We start from the raw sequence: 20,403 nt of genomic DNA on the forward strand, positions 1-20,403 counted from the left end.
CCGTATGAGGAGAGATGGAATCTGCTGTGTGATGATTTTATTGTTGTAGTATCTTGTAGAGTTCTTGTAGTCCCGGTCCAAAATGTTTGCATAGCTAGATGTGTGAATGGATAACAACCATCGATGGTTAACCCACTGATTGCTATCTCTAGATGGAGGACAAATGAGCATAGTTCATATTTTGTGTTTCCATTGGAAATAAGGGGTACACATTTAAGTTACCTTTTTGGCTACTGAAAGTCCTGCTGATGCAAAACGTAAAAATGTTAATTGCAATAAAAATGGAGACAGAACCAAATATAACCACACTATGTCATCATTCAGTGTTACAAAACTTCTAATAACATGGTGAAATATTTGAATATGCATAATGTACATAAGCTCACATGTAGAATAGATAGTGTAGGTATAGAGAGTACATTAACATTATCACCACATATTCCAATTCCTGCAGCCAGAGACCACCTCGGTAGACACTGGGACTCCTCCTTGCTGGTATCATTGGCTTAAGCCTCACGTAAGACTTCAGTTTGGAGCGGTTCTCACGCAGTTTATTGCTTTGTGCTGGATGGTTACTTTTAAAGGAACTGTGATACAAAATAACTATATGGATATTTAATCAGTGTACGGGTTCTAACTAGCAGCTGACAGTGGTTACGCATTGACTAATATTCACGGACTGAGCTATTTCCTTACATAATAGTATATACCCTTCTGTGCACAGATTATGCTTAAGTCCACCTCCGTTTAGTATAATATATACTTGTTATTCTTATTCAAAGATTTTTATTATATTAATAAGACCAGTCTTGCTTTAAAAAAATTGTGATTTATTGTGTATGAATACATTTTATTATACTTATAAAATATAAGATCTGATGTATTGAATTTTTCAGCCGTATCATATATCTAGTATAGCGCAAGAGGGTATTAGTTATAGGCCCTACACACTGGCCGATTTGTTTGAAAGATATGAACGATCTCGTTCATAAATGAACGAGAACTCGTTCATATCTTTCAGTGTGGAGGCTCCAGCGATGAACGATGCGCGGCCCCGCGCTCGTTCATCGCTGGTCCCCCGTCGGCTGTGCATGCAGGCAAATATGGACAATCTCGTCCATATTTGCATGCACTTCAATGGAGCCGCGTGACGGGGGGAGTGAAGAAACTTCACTGCCCCCCCGCCGCCAGGTCGCTCGTCGGCCGTATCCGCCGTCGGGCAGCTCGGCGGTGGATCGGCCAGTGTGTAGGGCCCTTTAGAGTTCAGTGCTGATTGGTTGCCATGTGCAAATTCTCCACCGGCTCTCTTCTCCACACTTTTTACTGCTTCTTGAATAGATCCCCCTGTCTCTAACAGTCATTTAGTCAAACATCCTTTCTCCTCTCACATCCCTAGAGGTATATTTATTAAACTGCTGGTTTTTAGAAGTGGAGATGTGGCCATAGCAACCAATCATATTCTACTTTACATTTACCTAGCTCCTTCTAGAAGGTAATAGCTAGAACCTGATTGCTATGGGTAACATCTCCACTATTAAAAATACTTCAGCACTTTAGTAAACATACCCCCTAGAATATAATTTGTCTCCTAAGTCAATGAAAGCAATATTTAAATAGGGTATGGACAGCGTGAGCACACTAGAAGATGAGAAGCAGGCTACACCACTGTAGGTTGTTCCTCCTAAATTGTAACCAGCACTTTTAACTGATATTGGTCTCCCCAATATGGTGTCCTTCCCTAGTTTTTAGGGTTATCAGCACCAGAGCCATAGAGGGAAGACCTGCATTGTGTGGACTCCATGGGGTCAATTCTATTCGGCAACTAAAGAATAGCGCCGGGAATTAGCTCCCGACGCTATTCAATTCAGCTAAAGTTAAGTCGGCGATGTCCCGTTCTCGCCGACTTAACAGGTAGTTTTGTCGGGAGAACGGGCATTCTCCGACTTAACTACCCGGCGCGAGGCTGATTCCCGACAGAATCAGCCTCGCGCCGGCCGCGAGGCAGCACTTTTGTCGGGTTTATTCTCTCATCCCCCGGGGATGAGAGAAGAATTCCCGACAATTGCGGGCAACTAGTAGCAGAATTGAATAGCGTCGGGAGCTAATTCCCGGCGCTATTCTTTAGTTGCCGAATAGAATTGACCCCAATAAAGGGGTTTGAGATGGGGGGGAATGCAGCTAGCCCCCCTGCTCTTCTCTGTTCCTAAGGAATATCCAGTTTTATTCCTAATAGCACTATGGATATTATCTTGGTGGGTACAGTGTTAACGGTTGTAAAAATAATTGGAATAAATGCTTTCTGTCCTCCTACAGTTTCAAACATGGCCTGGTGCCCAAAATAGCTACCAGGCCCAGGGCATGCCAACACTTTGAGAACCATAATTAACAACATGCCCTGGCACCTATGTCTACTAGCACCAGTAGTTAGGTAAAAATATTTGGATAAATAAAAACGAAAAGGCGTCACAGTGCTGTTTTCCAGTTTGTTTGTTTGTTTTGTATTTAAAATAAATATATTCGGTATATCATTGCTTTGGTTCATTGAATCACAAGATGATGATGATAATAATACACAGTTTATTCCCCCCCCCCCCCCCACCCACCCACCCTGGGTCTAATACTGGGGCCATCGGTGTGTGAGCATCTCCTACCCCCCCTGGAACGGGTTTGAGCCTACTGCCGCTGTCTACGGAGGTCCTGGAGCCCTGTGAGCATGTGGGCCCTGATCTATGCTGGGCTGGCGTGTGGGACTGCTGCCTCGTGCTCTATCCGGAAGTCCGGCTCCTGTTCCCTGCCGCCGCCCGCTGCGGCCAGCCAAGTACCTGGACGACGGGAGCGCCGGGCTCTCCTCTGCCGCTCCGTCAGCCTCCTGCAGTATCCGGGAGGAGTCCTGTGTGGGGCTCCCTGCAACGCTCTGTTTGCCACGGACTCGCGCTGCCCGGGAAACCGGAAGTGCGACTCCCGCTGTCCGCCGCTGCAGCCGGCCGGGGCTCTCATAAACGGTCCGCGGGACTGCACTGCCTGACCCCTCTAATCGTGGGTGAAGTCTGGAGGGGAGCGTGGCCACCCTGCATACTGCTGGATGCCTGCCTTAGCGGCCATTCTCTGGACCCCCTGCTGCTGTATGTCCCCATCCACACTGGGACCCCGGTACACGGGGTGCACATTCACTACTGTGGGGAAGATTAACACTTGGAGCCTCAACTGTGCTGGTTGGGTGGTAATTGGGCTGCATACACCCTTTCCCCCCTCCTCCTGTTTTAATCCTCTGGCTCGCTGACCCTGCCCTCATCATCTGTGGCGCGAGCTTCCCTGCTGTGCCTGGAGGTTACTGGCGGGGGACTGATCCTCTACGTCCCACGGCGTTGTTTGGGGGTGACAGTCCCTGCATCCCTGCTGCATTAGGCGGACACTTTGCATTATAACTGGAGACTTTGGCCCTGGTGTCTATCTATACATATCTATATACTCTCTCGCGCCCGCTGGAGGCTACCTCTTTTTCTCCCGAGAGTCATTATATTCTTGGCCCCGATTTAAGGTGTGTTTGCACTAGTTAATGGTGCTACGAAGTTTTGTTTATTTTTAGTTTTAGGTATTTGCACTCAGTTTTGGGATCCAAGTATGCTGCATGTTGGGGGTGGTATACAGGGAGGGGGGTGGGGGAAGGTTTTGGGTTGTATTTACCTTTTGTGTGGAAGTGTATGTTGTGAATGTACATGGTTTGATGCTGTACTATTTAAGCAATGGTGTCCGGTAACTGAATTTATGCATGGCGGAATTGGCTGGCCGCGGGGTGTTGCACTTATTATACTTTTGATGCACTATGGCTGGGCTTAAAGTGTTATCGTGGAATGTGAGAGGGCTCAATGATAAAGTTAAGAGGTCCCTGGTACTCCGACAGATTAAACATTATGCCGCTGATATTGTCTGCCTTATGGAAACGCACTTGGTGGGGAGTAAGATTCTCTCATTGAAGAGGCCCTGGGTGGGATGGGCGTACCACTCCATGCATACTTCTGCCTCTCGTGGAGTTTCAGTCCTTATTAGGCGGACCGTCCCCTTCGTGCTGGAGTCTATACAAACGGATCCCTGGGGGAGATGTGTTTTTGAAATGTAGATTATTTTATGTCCCTGTCCTCCTCCTAGCTGTTTATGTGCCCCCTCCCTACTCTCCTGATGATCTTAAGAAGGCTGCTGGGTTCATGGCCTCATCCCCCGGTATATCTGTTATTTGCCTCGGGGATTTCAATAATGTGCTAGATGCGGCGAAGGACATGGTTCCCAGGGTTGGTAGTATTAGATATGAGACTAGGGGTATATCAGATCACTCCCCTTTGACCTTTACTTTAGACTTTAACTGTTCTAGGGGCCAAGCTGTATGGAAATTTAATCCATTTTGGCTCGTTCACATGGGGGACGGCTATGACCTGGTGGCTGCATGGCGGGAATTCTTTGTACTGAACAGTGCCGAAAAAGCTATCTCTAATCTATGGGACACGTTTAAGGCCTTTATGCGGGGAAGTTTGATTAAACGGATGTCTAGTTTGAAGTCCTTCTATAGGCGACGGGAGGCTGAGCTGGAGGCCCAGAGTGTCGCTGCAGAATTACAATACTTACAAGATTCTTTGAACAGTTCTAAGCTAGCCTGGTTATCGGCTCAGAGGGAATGGAAAGATTACCTAATGGAAAAGACTCAGCATAGACTCCTTTTCTCGTCCCATACCTTTTACGCTACTGGTGATAGGCCGGGGACGTACCTGGCCTCTTTGGTCCGGGGTGATAAACCTACTAGTGTTGTGGTTGAGATTGTGAACTCTGATGGTGTTTCCCTGACTAAGACTCCACAAATGGCGGCTGAATTTGTATCCTATTATAGCCGCTTATATGAATCTAAACTGGATTGTACTTCGTCGCAACTGAACGATTATTTAGACAGTGTTTGTTTCCCCACCTTATCCAGTGAGGCTTGTGACCTTTTGGAGGCACCTATCTCATCCGATGAAATTATGGCCGCTATCAGGGCCTCCCCTAGTGGTAAAGCCTCGGGCTTGGATGGCATACCTTCTGAGGTCTATAAGCAACACCTGGATTTCTTTGTCCCTCGTCTACTTGAGTTGTATGGCCAAATCTTTGCACAGGAGTCTCTCCCCCCGTCTATGGCGGAGGCAGCGATTGTGGTTCTCCCTAAACCTGACAAAGATCTTAGGAAAGTTGAGTCCTATCGCCCTATATCCCTCTTACCCACTGATATTAACATTTTGGCTAAGGTGCTGGCTGGCAGATTAAATTCAGTTATTTCTCACATCATACACCCGGATCAGACGGGATTTATGCCCAATAAATCGACCTCTATTAACCTTAGACGTCTGTTTACTCACCTACAAATCCCCCGCAAGGACCCCTCCTCCTCCATAGTCGTTTCGTTGGATGCCGCTAAGGCTTTTGATTCTGTGGAGTGGGCTTATTTGTGGGAAGTTATGCGTAGATTTGGTATAGGCCCAAACTTTATTAAATATGTTCGATTGATGTATTCCTCTCCTTCGGCGAGGGTGGCGGTTAATGGTTTCGTATCTCACTCCTTTCCCCTAACTAGAGGTACGCGACAGGGTTGCCCACTGTCCCCTACTCTGTTTGCTATGGCCATTGAACCCCTTGCGTGCCTCCTGAGGGCGGATGTGGGGATCTCTGGCTTTAAGGTGGGTGCCCGTGAGGACAGGGTGGCCTTATATGCCGATGACGTTTTGCTGTTTGTGGATCGCTATGCTGAGTCTATGCCTAGGATTTTGGAAATTATTATTGGGTTCGGGCGATACTCTGGGCTCCTGATTAATTGGGAGAAATCCTTTATTATCCCACTTCAGGGCGAAGTTCCTGCCTCCCCGTTGGTAGGGTCCCGCTGCGGTGGGTGGACTCCTTCAAATATCTGGGCATTTGGGTGTCTAATGATCCTCAAAAATTTTCCTCCCTAAATATTACTCCACAAATAACATATCTCCGTAGCCGGGTGAAGGCATGGGGAAAGCTACCTTTACCGGTCACGGGGAGGGTTAATATGGTAAAAATGGTCTTCCAGCCCAAACTTCTATATGTTTTGCAGCACTCTCCCGTTTATATTCCTCAGAAGATTTTTATACAAATAAATAGGTTGCTTTCCTCCCTGGTGTGGGCTAGTAGGCGGGCACGTTTGAGATTGGATACCCTGACCAGGTCACGGGAAATAAGTGGTTTGGCTCTCCCCAACTTCCGTTTTTATTATTATGCGGCGCAACTGACGCATGTCTGGGAGTGGGTTAACGACCTCGATGCCCTGGCTTTGCACTCGCTGATGCTGCACCATGATTACCCTGGGGGCTCCCCATTACAGCACTCCTTTGTGGTAGCGTCAAAATGTCCACATTGCCAGTGATTAAACAATCCATCCTAATATGGAAATTGGTGCACTCTGTGATGCGTGGTCACGGTGTTGATCCTGATACCCCACTGGATAATACTTACGGGTTGCCGGAACTGTGTCAACTCCAGGTCCGGGAGGTTTAGGGTAACTGGGGAGTGTTCTCTTTAGGCCATTTATATAGTGATGGGACCCTTATCTCATTCCAACAACTTCAACAGGCGCATAATGTCCCCTCAGGGTTCTTCTTTCGATTCCTTCAGCTGAGGCACGCTTTGGCTGCCCAGTTTCCGAATGGCCCTCCAGTCCTCGCTGATTCCCCGGTCAAATTAATGCTGCAGACGCTGGACTCTGGACACCTAGTTTCTAGGATATATGGTCGTATTCTCCAGATGCATCATACTGACCCTCTAACTGCTCTTCGGGGTAGGTGGGAGTCAGATGTGGGTATGCTATCAGATGATGCATGGAATACTGCTATGGGAGCCCATCGGATCTCCACTTCCTCTGTTAGATACCAGCAAATACAATTATATATTCTGCATAGAGTGTATATGACCCCGGTGAGGTTAGCACATATTGGGGGGTCTCGTATCTCACGGTGCCCTAAGTGTGGAGCCATGGGTGCCGACTTCTGGCATCTACTTTGGGTGTGCCCTGGCGTGTCTCTGTTCTGGACGGCTATTATACGGTACGGTAAGTGATACAGGTATTCCCTCTTCTGTATGTACGCCTGCGTTGTGTACACTGCTGATTGTGGACGAGGAAGCTTTAGATCCGCCTAGCAGGCGATATGTCATCAATTTATGTGCCTTAGCTAGGGTCTGTATAGCCCGGCTGTGGCTGGCTGGTGAGGCCCCGGCACCTAAGGCTTGGATATTCCTGGTCAACGAAACTATTGCACACGAAAAATTTGTGTTCCTGGCTAGGAAGGTGGAGAGGAAATTGTTTACAATATTTGGCAGGTGGATGGACTCTAAATATTTCAAGGATAAATGAAGTCTAGATTTGTATTTCTCTCCTTGTTTTATTCTGGGATGTTTTGGAGGTGGATATCCTCGCGGCCGGCCTTGCTATGTTGTTTTTCGATATACTGTGCTTACTCTGCTATGCTGTTGCTTATATTGGAAGTGATATGTTTGGGTTGTGTTACTCCCAGACGCCGACACTTTACGACTGTGTGACTTATGAGACATTATATCCACTTGATGTACCATGTGCCTTATACATGTACAGCTGTTTATGTGCATATTGTGTATGTGTGTAGTTTTAAGTTTGTTTTTTGTGTAAATTGTTGATGCAAAATCGAAAACTCAAATAAAAATTATTGAATTTAAAAAAAAAAAAAGTTTCCATAATAAACATACAGAAAAACATATATCACTGGATGTAAAACACCTTTTTATATTGCAGTTTCAGCCTAATGGAATCCAAAAGAAGTCGTGTAGCACCAATTTATACCCCTTTTCCACCAAGATTTGGAACATGGTTCCAAGCCAGGTCAGACCCAAGACTTAAGGCCTATACACACTGGGCGATTTTGAGCGTCCTGCTATGGAAAGCCATTCACCCCCGCTGACATCGCTGGGCAGGGGGGAAAAGCGATCAGTGTGTATGCACTGAGCGCTTTTCAGCCCAGCAATGTCAGCGATCATCGCTGTGCATACACGCTGGGCAAAAACGCCCAGTGTGTATGGACCGTTACCCCTTTGCCACTGCAGCGGCTGTTTACACATCCCCTTAACCCAGGTCCTACCCATATCCAACCCCGCTCGCTACACGGATTGGATTCCTGGGTAAAGACCTGTTTTTGTTTTTTGTTTGTTTTTTATTCCAGACCCTTTCCCAATGAGCAAAAACCTGGGGTTTTAAAGGCAGTGTAAAGCGGTATTGGTAATACAGCATGAGCATCTGGGCAAATGATCTTATTAGCAGCAGAAAAGAGACGGGTAATCAATTTCATTGCTGTTTGGGATTATAAGCGAAATAAAAACTTTGGCCACATCCATCTGGTGAGTATATTAGCAGCCTTTTTAGGTGTTTCAGCAGGAGCCAGGAGAGCTCATTTGAGGACACTGGTGCAGTGTCCCTGCAGCTGCCATCACTGATGTCTTGGTATTTAAATTCCAACTGGCTGGTCTAAAGTAATTGAAATGTTGCACCTCTCACTGTGTTACTTGCAAGTGTAGTAAGGATCAATGTGGCTACAGGATGATATTTGTATTCATGCAAAACCAGGTGTCACTCATCAATGGGGTCAATTCAATTCGGCAATTTATGAATAGCGCCAGGAATTAGCTCCCGACGCTATTCAATTCAGCTGCTAGTTACCCGCAATTGTCGGGATTTCTTCTCTCATCCCCGGGGATGTTAAGTCGGGGAGAATGCCCGTTCTCCCGACAATTCAACCTGTTTAGTCGGCGAGAACGGGACATCGCCGACTTAACTGGAGCTGAATTGAATAGCGTTGGGAGCTAATTCCCGGCGCTATTCATAAGTTGCCGAATTGAATTGACCCCTATGTGTTTCATTCTGTACTAAGGACTTTTTCAAGACATAGGTATTGCTAGTTTTACACTTTTGTTGGGGAAGTTATGCCAAAAAATAGTCTTTGCCATTTCTCTTACGTCCTAGAGGATGCTGGGGTTCCATTTAGTACCATGGGGTATAGACGGGTCCACTAGGAGCCATGGGCACTTTAAGAGTTTAATAGTGTGGGCTGGCTCTTCCCTCTATGCCCCTCCTACCAGACCCAGTTTAGAAAATGTGCCCGGAGGAGCCGGTCACAGCTAGGGGAGATCTTAGGAGTTTTCCTAGTTTTATTGTTTTCTGAGTTGTTAGGTTACAGAAAGGCTGCTGGCAACAGCCTCCCTGGTTCGTGGGACTTAGGGGGGAGGGGGGGGGGGGGGGGGAGTAGGAACCAACTCTTGAAGTTAATGGTTCTCTATCTCAACTGACAGGACACTGAGCTCCTGAGGGTGCTGATCGCAAGCCCACGAGGCAACCGCTCACTACTGCAGCACGGCCGCCACCCCCTAACAGAGCCAGAAGAAAGAAGAGTGGAGAGTACAGCGGCGGCGGTTCGCTGGTGGGAATGGCGGTACAAGGGTGGGAGCGCAGCTCTGACAGGCTGCGCTCCAGCAGGCTCAGCAACAACACTGTGTAGGCGCTTGAGGGGCGTCCAGGGCCAGCGCACTTCACCTTTAAACTGGTCACTAGGCTAACAGGGGCTAATCCCTGCTGTTAGTAACAAACACCTCGGGCCAGTATAAACAACTTAGGGCGGGAAGCCGCGCGCCATTGCAAGGGGCTGGGCTTCCTCTCAGAGTGGATCCAGCACTCACCAGTGACATTTTCTCCCTGCAGACATACAGACAGAGATGCTGACAGGGAGCGCTGCCCTCCAGATAACTCCAGCAATACCTCTGCGGTACCAGGGTGTTATAGACGGGGGGGAGTGTGCTTATAGTACTAGTTACCCTATTAAGGTTAATTAGTCAGCGCCAGGCTTTTATCATAATAACTGCCTACAAGGGCGCTGTGTGGCTGGCTCCTTTTACACTCTGACTCTCTGAAGGCACTGTGGGGGAAACTGTCTCTGACCGTTTCCTGTGTAAGTGTGTATATCCACTTTACCACGTCTAGGGACTTTGTGTCCTGTGCAGCAGAATGTGCATCTTCTCCCGAGGAGTCTATCCCATGTACTCAGGACTGTAATGTACTTTCCCAGCCTTCGGAATCCGAACCCCCATGGGTGGATTTTTTAAGGGGGATGATATCCCAGATTTCAACAAGGATGTCTCATACTGAGAAAGAGGAGCAGTTTTTGAGAAAATCTGTAGAGGTTTGGAAGTATTCAGCTCCCGCTGCTTCCTCAAACAACCCACCTACATACCCGACAAAACGTACACTTGTCCAGATAATGCAAGTTGACACTACCGACTCTGATACAGGGGACGGTAATCGGGATATGCAGGGGGGAGAAGCATCCCTTGCTAGAGGGGTGCAGCTAATGATTGAAGCCATTAGGGATGTTGTACATATTTCTGAGAAGGTACCCAAGCAGGAGGAATCCTTCTCTTCTCAATTTTGGTAAAAGAAATCCTTGCCTACCTTCCCTGCTTCTAAAGAGTTAAAATCTTTATTTGAAAAATCCTGGGAAAACCCAGAGAAGAAATTCCAGATCCCTTAAAGAATTCTCATTGCTTTCCCTTTCCCTGAAGAGGATAGAAAGACATGGGAAAACCCACCTACAGTAGACGCTTCTGTATCTAGGTTGTCTAAAAAGGTGGTTTTACCTGTCCCTGGTTCAACCGCCTTAAAAGAGTCGGCTGACTGCAAGATTGAGACTATGCTCAAATCATTACACAGCTGCTGGCGTGGCTTTAAGGCCCACGATTGCTTGTGCGTGGATTTCTAAGGCCATAGTAAAGTGGTCAAGCACATTACTATAGGACTTAAACACTATGGATAGGAGTGACATTGAATTGTTTTTACGGCACATACAGGATTCTGCATGTTTCATGGTGGAGGACATGAAGGACCTTGGCATGCTAAACGCAAGGGCTACTTCCATGGCGGTCTCGGCGCGCAGAGGACTCTGGCTACGCCAATGGACGGCGGATGCAGAATCCAAGAAAAGTGTGGAGAACCTACCCTTCACAGGTCAGGCTCTATTTGGGGACGCATTGGATGTGTGGATCTCCACGGCAACTGCGGGTAAGTCAACCTTCTTCCCTCAGCAACACCACCAACTAGGAAATCTTATCCTACGTCTACACTGCAGTCCTTTCGGACCGCAAAAGTTAAGTCCAAACCCCCTTCCAGCTTCTTTAGGGGTGGTCGGGAAAAATCCAGAAAACCTGCACCAACAGGTTCTCGGGAACAAAAACCAGGTTCTGCTTCCTCAAAATCTTCAGCATGGCGGTGGACCTCCCAGCCTGGAGATCGAGCAGGTGGGAGCGAGACTAAAACATTTCAGTCACATCTGGGCGTCTTCATGCCCAGACCCCTGGGTAAGAGATATTGTTGCCCAGGGGTACAGACTGGAGTTTCAAGAACTCCCACCTCACAGATTCTTCAAATCAGGCTTACCAGCTTCGCTGACAGAAAGTGCTATCCTACAGGAAGCCATTCAAAAATTGGTTCGAACATATGTTATTGTTCCAGTTACACCTCGCCTAAAACACAAGGGTTATTACTCAATCCTGTTTGTGGTACCGAAACTGGATGGTTCGGTAAGGCCGATATTAAACCTAAAGTCATTGAACTTGTACTTGAGGGAATTCAAATGAGTCTCTGAGAGTGTGATCTCAGGTCTGCAGGAGGGGATTTCCTAGTATCCCTGGATATCAAGGATGCGTACTTTCACATTCCGATCTGGCCGCCTCACCATGCTTATCTCAGATTTGCGTTACTGGACTGTCACTATCAGTTCCAGGCACTACCATTTGGCCTTTCCACAGCACTGAGGGTGTTCACCAAGGTCATGGCAGAGATGATGCTACTCCTCCGCAGGCAGGGAGTGAACATAATTCCATATCTGGACGAACAGCTGATAAAACAGCTGATAAAAGCATCTTCCAGTGAGAGGTTGTTGCAGAGTATTGCTCTCTCAACTCGACTACTCCAGGATCATGGGTGGATCCTGAACCCTCCAAAGTCACATTTGGAGCCGACAAGGAGACTACCTTTCCTGGGGATGATACTCGACACGGAAGTGCAGAGGGTGTTTCTACCGGTGGAGAAAGCGTTGGTGATCCAATCAACGGTACGGGATGTTCTGCAGCCAGCCCGGGTATTTGTTCATCAGTGCATTTGCGTTCTAGGGAAGATGGTAGCCTCCTACGAGGCTCTACAGTACGGAAGATTCCATGCGAGATCCTTCCAGCTGGATCTCCTAGACAAATGGTCGGGATCACATCTTCACATGCACCAGCGAATACGCCTGTCGCCGAATGCCAGAATTTCACTCCTCTGGTGGCTGGAAAACTTCTCAGCTACTCGAGGGCCGCAGGTTCGGCATTCAGAACTGGATCCTTCTAACCACGGATGCAAGTCTCAGAGGTTGGGGAGCAGTCACCCAAGGAAAAAATTTCCAAGGAAAGTGGTCAAGTCTGGAATCCATCCTTCCGATAAATGTTCTGGAACTAAGGGCCATATACAACGGCCTTCTACAAGCGGCACATCTTCTGCAAGATCAGGCCATTCAGGTTCAGTCGGACAATGTAACGGCGGTGTCCTACATAAACAGACAGGACGGAACGAAGAGCAGAGCTGCAATGTCAGAGGTAACGAGAATCATCCTCTGGGCAGAAAGGCACGCGGTGGCGCTGTTGGCAATCTTCATTCCGGGAGTGGACAACTGGGAAGTGGACTTAATCAGCAGACACTATCCATCCAGGAGAATGGAGCCTCCACCCGGAGGTGTTCGCAGAGGTGACAAGCCGATGGGGTGTACCTCCAGATAGACATGATGGCCTCTCGCCTCAACGAGAAGCTTTGGCGGTACTGCTCCAGGTCAAGAGACCCACAAGCAGTGGCGGTGGACGCATTGGTAAGTCCGTGGATGTTCCAGTCAGTGTATGTGTTCCCTCCACTTCCACTCATCCCAAGGATTCTCAAACTAATAAAAAGAACAGGAGTTCAGGCGACCCTCATTGCTCCGGACTGGGCAAGAAGGGCTTGGTACGCGAATCTTCTGGAATTACTGCTGGAGGATCCGAGGCCTTTTCCTCTTCACGAGTACCTTCTACAACAGGGGCCGTTCGCCTGTCAAGACTTACCGCAGCTACGTTTGACGGCATGGAGGTTGAACGCCAGATCTTGGCTTGGAAGGGCATTCCGAAAAAGGTCATTCCTACCCTGATACAGGCTAGGAAGGGAGTAACGTCAAAACATTACAATCGGATTTGGAAAAAGTATGTGTTTTGGTGTGAGTCCAAGACGTTTCCTACGGTGGAGTTTCAACTGGGACGTTTCCTCCTCTTTCTGCAGGCTGGTGTGGATGTGGGCCTACGCTTGTGTTCCATCAAGGTTCGGCCTTGTCCATTTTCTTCTGGAGACAATTGGCTTCTCTCCTTGAGGTTCAGACATTCTTTAAAGGGATTCTGCACATCCAGTCACCCTTTGTGCCTTCTACGGCACCGTGGGATCTTAATGTGGTGCTGCAGTTCCTGCAATCGGATTGGTTCGAGCCCTTACAGGAGGTGGATGTCAAGTTTCTTGCTTAGAAGGCGGTCACACTGTTGGCGTTGGCATCTGCTAGACGTCTGTCGGAATTGGGGGCATTATCATGCAAGAACCCCTACTTGATTATCTATGAGGATAGAGCTGAGCTCAGAATGCGTCAGCACTTTCTTCCAAAGGTTGTCAACTTTTCATATCAACCAACCTATTGTGTTGCCAGTGGCTACTGACACCTCAATTACCTCATAGTCCTTGGATATTGAGGGCTTTGAAAATTTATGTGAAGAGAACTTCTCGTCACAGGAAGTCGGACTCCCTATTTGTCCTTTATGATCCCAACAAGATTGGGTGTCCTGCTTCTAAGCAGATGATTTCTTGTTGGATCAGGCTTACTATCCAGCATACTTATTCTACGGCAGGCTTGCCGTGTCCAAAATCTGTTAAGGCCCACTCTACTCGTAAAGTGGTTCTTCCTGGGCGGCTCCCCAGGGTGTCTCTGCTTTTACAGCTTTGCCGAGCAGCTACTTGGTCTGGGTCGAACACGTTTGATAAGTTTTGCAAGTTCGATACTTTGACCAAACTTTAGGTCCTCAGAGGCCAATCGGTTCTGCAGGAACCTCAGCACTCTCCCTCCCATACTGGGAGCTTTGGTACATCCCCCATGGTACTAAATGGAACCCCAGCATCCTCTAGGACGTGAGAGAAAATAGGATTTTAATTACCTACTGGTAAATCCTTTTCTCGTAGTCGGTAGAGGATGCTGGGCGCCTGCCCAATGCTTCGTGTTCCAAGTTGGTTAGCTTGGCTTTCCTTTTTTGTTGTATGAGCTGGTGTGAATCTCTCCACTATCTGTGTATTTCCTTCTCTTGAAGTATGTCCGTCTCCTCGGGCACAGTTTCTAGACTGGGTCTGGTAGGAGGGGCATAGAGGGAAGAGCCAGCCCACACTATTAAACTTTTAAAGTGCCCATGGCTCCTAGTGGACTCGTGTATACCCCATGGTACTAAATGGAACCTCAGCATCCTCTATGGCATACGAGAAAAGGATTTACTGATAGGTAATTAAAAGCCTATTTTTCATGGCTGGCCGGCTTCAAAACAGTTCTTGGCCAGATAGTCCCTTCTAACTGTCCATCAGGCCTATTGGCGACGGAGGTTCCTTCTCTGACTGGGGTGGTACCTCATTCCATCCGGTAGGTCATAGCTTCTTGGGCGGCTCAGCTTGAGGCCTCTGCAGACTAACTTTTTTCCTTGGTGCACTACAGATGCCAGGGCAAGCTGGCACTTATGGTTCTCAAAGTGCTGGCAGTCATTTTTTGCTGCCAGACCACACTGGTACCTATAGTGCACAAAGTACAACATTTAGTCTACTTTTTAACACTGTTATAGTTTATTTGCAAGATGCCACAATGTGTCCGCAGCACTGTACAAGGGGGTGATATAATCATGTAGCAAAGCTACTGAGAAGACACAATACATTACAGCTAGCCATAGTGTAATTACAAATTGCTCTGTTTCTGGACTCCACCCCCACGCTTCCCACTTAATGTGATTGCCCTCATTTGTGGTGAAACACCATTTCTCGAACGTCCTAGTGGATGCTGGGGACTCCGTAAGGACCATGGGGAATAGACTGGCTCCGCAGGAGACTGGGCACTCTAAAGAAAGATTTAGTACTACCTGGTGTGCACTGGCTCCTCCCTCTATGCCCCTCCTCCAGACCTCAGTTAGAATCTGTGCCCGGCCAGAGCTGGGTGCTTTTAGTGAGCTCTCCTGAGCTTGCTAATAAAGTATTTTAGTTAGGTTTTTTTATTTTCAGAGAGCTTCTGCTGGCAACAGACTCTCTGCTACGTGGGACTGAGGGGAGAGAAGCAAACCTACTAACTGCGGCTAGGTTGCACTTCTTAGGCTACTGGACACCATTAGCTCCAGAGGGATCGAACACAGGACCTGACCTTGTCGTCCGTTCCCGGAGCCGCGCCGCCGTCCCCCTCGCAGAGCCAGAAGTCAGAAGCCGGCAGAAGCAAGAAGACATCGAAATCGGCGGCAGAAGACTCCTGTCTTCACATGAGGTAGCGCACAGCACTGCAGCTGTGCGCCATTGCGCCCACACTACCCACACACTCCGGTCACTGTAGGGGGGGGGGGGTGCCCTGGGCAGCAATTAGGATACCTCTTGGCAAAAAGACACATATATACAGCTGGGCACTGTATATATTTACGAGCCCCCGCCATTTTATTACACAGACTCGGGACTGAAGCCTGCCGCTGAGGGGGCGGGGCCTTCTTCCTCAGCACTAACCAGCGCCATTTTCTCTTCACAGCTCCGCTGAGAGGAAGCTCCCCAGGCTCTCCCCTGCAGTATCAAGGTAGAAAAAGGGTAAAAAGAGAGGGGGGGTTTACATAAATTTAGGCACAAAATTAACAAACAGCAGCTACTGGGTAAACACTAAGTTACTGTGTAATCCCTGGGTTATATAGCGCTGGGGTGTGTGCTGGCATACTCTCTCGGTCTCCCCAAAAGGCCTTGTGGGGTCCTGTCCTCAATTAGAGCATTCCCTGTGTGTGTGCGGTGTGTCTGTACGTTTGTGTCGACATGTTTGACAAGGACGGTTACGTGGAGGCAGAACAAGTGCAAGTGACTGTGATGCCGCCGACACCAGATTTGATGGATATGTGGAAGGTGTTAAATGATAATGTAAGCTCCTTGCATAAAAGGTTGGATAATCAGTCAGGGTTTCAACCCGTGTCTGATTCTGCAGCTCAGAGGCCGTCAGGGTCTCAAAAGCGCCCACTATCCCAGTTGGTTGACACAGATGTCGACACGGATTCTGACTCCAGTGTCGATGACGATGAGGCAAAGTTGCAGCCTAAAATGACTAAAGCCATCCGATACATGATTATAGCAATTGCACATACCGGAGGAAAACCCTGTCCCTGACAAAAGGGTATATATGTATGGGGAGAAAAAGCAAGAGGTGACTTTTCCCCCTTCACATGAGTTAATTGAATTATGTGAAAAAGCATGGGATTCCCCCGATAAGAAAGTGCTGATTTCCAAAAGGTTACTTATGGCGTACCCTTTCCCGCCAACGGACAGGATGCGCTGGGAATCCTCCCCTAGGGTAGATAAAGCTCTGACACGCTTATCTAAAAAGGTGACCCTGCCGTCACAGGATACGGCCGCCCTAAAGGATCCTGCAGATAGGAAGCAGGAAAGTATCCTGAAGTCTGTTTTTGCACACTCAGGTACTATACTGAGGCCGGCTATTGCGTCGGCCTGGATGTGTAGTGCTGTAGCAGCATGGACAGATAATCTGTCTGAGGAAATGGATATCTTAGACAAGGATACCATTTTACTGACCCTGGGGCATATAAAAGACGCTGTCCTATATATGAGGGATGCCCAGAGGGACTTTTGCCTACTGGGCCCTAGAATAAATGCAATGTCAATTTCTGCCAGAAGGGTCCTGTGGACTCGGCAATGGACAGGTGATGCCGACTCCAAAAAGCACATGGAGGTGTTACCTTACAAGGGTGAGGAATTGTTTGGGGACGGTCTCTCGGACCTAGTTTCCACAGCTACGGCTGGGAAGTCAAACTTTTTGCCATATATTCCCTCACAGCCTAAGAAAGCACCGTATTACCAAATGCAGTCCTTTCGATCACAGAGAAGCAAGAAGGTCAGAGGTGCGTCCTTTCTGGCCAGAGGCAGGGGTAGAGGAAAGAAGCTGCACAACACAGCTAGTTCCCAGGAACAGAAGTCCTCCCCGGCTTCCACTAAATCCACCGCATGACGCTGGGGCTCCACAGGAGCCAGGGGCGGTGGGGGCGCGTCTCCGAAATTTCAGCCACCAGTGGGTTCGCTCACAGGTGGATCCCTGGGCTATACAGATTGTGTCTCAGGGATACAAGCTGGAATTCGAAGTGATGCCCCCTCACCGTTACCTCAAATCGGCCCTGCCAGCTTCCCCCATAGAAAGGGAAGTAGTGTTAGCGGCAATTCAAAAGTTATATCTCCAGCAGGTGGTGGTAAAGGTTCCCCTCCTTCAACAAGGAAGAGGATACTATTCCACAATGTTTGTGGTACCGAAACCGGACGGTTCGGTCAGACCCATATTGAATTTAAAATCCCTGAACATTTATCTGAAAAGATTCAAGTTCAAAATGGAATCGCTCAGAGCGGTCATTGCAAGCCTGGAAGAGGGGGATTTTATGGTGCCTCTGGACATCAAGGATGCGTACTTGCATGTCCCCATTTATCCACCTCATCAGGAGTACCTCAGGTTTGTGGTACAGGACTGTCATTACCAATTCCAGACGTTGCCCCTTGGCCTGTCCACGGCACCGAGAATATTTACCAAGGTGATGGCGGAAATGATGGTGCTCCTTCGGAAGCAAGGGGTTACGATTATCCCATACTTGGATGATCTCCTCATAAAGGCGAGGTCCAGGGAGCGGTTGCTGATCAGCGTAGCACTCTCTCAGGAAGTGTTGCAACAGCACGGCTGGATTCTGAATATTCCAAAGTCGCAGCTGATTCCTACGACGCGTCTGCCCTTCCTGGGCATGATTCTGGACACAAACCAGAAAAGGGTGTTTCTCCCGGAGGAGAAGGCTCAGGAGCTCGTGACTCTGGTCAGAGGCCTCCTAAAACCAAAACAGGTATCGGTGCATCACTGCACGCGTGTCCTGGGAAAGATGGTGGCGTCATATGGAGCCATTCCCTTCGGCAGGTTCCATGCGAGGATCTTTCAGTGGGATCTGTTGGACAAGTGGTCCGGATCGCATCTTCAGATGCATCGGCTGATCACCCTGTCCCCCAGGGCCAGGGTGTCTCTTCTGTGGTGGCTGCAAAGTGCTCACCTCCTCGAGGGCCGCAGGTTCGGCATACAGGACTGGGTCCTGGTGACCACGGATGCAAGCCTCCGAGGATGGGGGGCAGTCACTCAAGGCAGAAACTTCCAGGGGCTGTGGTCAAGTCAGGAGACTTGTCTGCACATCAATATCCTGGAACTAAGGGCCGTATACAACGCCCTGAGTCAAGCGGAGCCTCTGCTTCAAAACCAACCGGTGCTGATTCAGTCAGACAACATCACGGCAGTGGCCCATGTAAACCGCCAGGGCGGCACAAGAAGCAGGGTGGCAATGGCAGAAGCCACCAGGATTCTTCGTTGGGCGGAGAATCACGTACTAGCACTGTCAGCAGTGTTCATTCCGGGAGTGGACAACTGGGAAGCAGACTTCCTCAGCAGGCACGACCTCCACCCGGGAGAGTGGGGACTGCATCAAGAAGTCTTCACGCAGATTGCAAATCGATGGGAACTGCCACAGGTGGACATGATGGCGTCCCGTCTCAACAAAAAGCTAAAAAGATATTGCGCCAGGTCAAGGGACCCTCAGGCGATAGCTGTGGACGCACTAGTAACACCGTGGGTGTTCCAGTCGGTCTATGGGTTTCCTCCTCTTCCTCTCATACCAAAGGTGCTGAGAATTGTAAGAAAAAGAGTGAGAACAATACTCATTGTTCCGGATTGGCCAAGAAGGACTTGGTACCCGGAATTGCAAGAAATGCTCACAGAGGACCCGTGGCCTCTGCCTCTCAGACAGGACCTGTTACAACAAGGGCCCTGTCTGTTCCAAGACTTACCGCTGCTGCGTTTGACGGCATGGCGGTTGAACGCCGGATCCTAGCGGAAAAAGGCATTCCGGATGAAGTTATTCCTACGCTGATAAAGGCTAGGAAGGATGTGACAGCAAAGCATTATCACCGTATATGGCGAAAATATGTTGCTTGGTGTGAGGCCAGGAAGGCCCCTACAGAGGAATTCCAGCTGGGTCGATTCCTGCACTTCCTACAGTCAGGAGTGACTATGGGCCTGAAATTAGGGTCCATAAAGGTCCAGATTTCGGCCCTATCCATTTTCTTCCAAAAAGAACTGACTTCACTGCCTGAGGTTCAGACGTTTGTTAAGGGAGTGCTGCATATTCAGCCCCCTTTTGTGCCACCAGTGGCACCTTGGGATCTTAACGTGGTGTTGAGTTTCCTGAAATCCCACTGGTGTGAGCCACTTAAGACCGTGGAGCTAAAGTATCTCACGTGGAAAGTGGTCATGCTGTTGGCCTTAGCTTCGGCTAGGCGTGTGTCAGAATTGGCGGCTTTGTCATGTAAAAGCCCCTATCTGGTTTTCCATATGGATATGGCAGAATTGCGGACTCGTCCGCAATTTCTGCCAAAGGTGGTGTCATACTTTCATTTGAACCAACCTATTGTGGTGCCTGCGGCTACTGGTGACTTGGAGGATTCCAAGTTGCTTGACGTAGTCCGGGCTTTGAAGATTTATGTGACCAGAACGGCTGGAGTCAGGAAGACTGACTCGCTGTTTGTCCTGTATGCATCCAACAAGCTGGGTGCTCCTGCTTCAAAGCAAACTATTGCTCGTTGGATCTGTGGCACGATTCAGCAGGCTCATTCTGCAGCTGGGTTGCCGCATCCAAAATCAGTGAAAGCCCATTCCACGAGAAAGGTGGGCTCTTCTTGGGCGGCTGCCCGAGGGGTCTCGGCATTACAGCTTTGCCGAGCTGCTACTTGGTCGGGTTCAAACACATTTGCAAAGTTCTACAAGTTTGATACCTTGGCTGAGGAGGACCTTGAGTTTGCCCATTCGGTGCTGCAGAGTCATCCGCACTCTCCCGCCCGTTTGGGAGCTTTGGTATAATCCCCATGGTCCTTACGGAGTCCCCAGCATCCACTAGGACGTTAGAGAAAATAAGATTTTACTCACCGGTAAATCTATTTCTCGTAGTCCGTAGTGGAGGCTGGGC

General features: G+C 48.7%; 1 protein-coding gene across 3 annotated transcripts in view; it reads left to right on the forward strand.

The window, feature by feature from the left end:
* The window catches only part of MIS12 (MIS12 kinetochore complex component), a 30,592-nt gene that overhangs the window by 565 nt on the left and 9,624 nt on the right, over positions 1–20,403 (forward strand). The gene's annotated exons all lie outside the window — the stretch shown is intronic.

This window comes from Pseudophryne corroboree, chromosome 2 (assembly GCF_028390025.1).
Source record: "Pseudophryne corroboree isolate aPseCor3 chromosome 2, aPseCor3.hap2, whole genome shotgun sequence".
NCBI lineage: Eukaryota > Metazoa > Chordata > Amphibia > Anura > Myobatrachidae > Pseudophryne > Pseudophryne corroboree.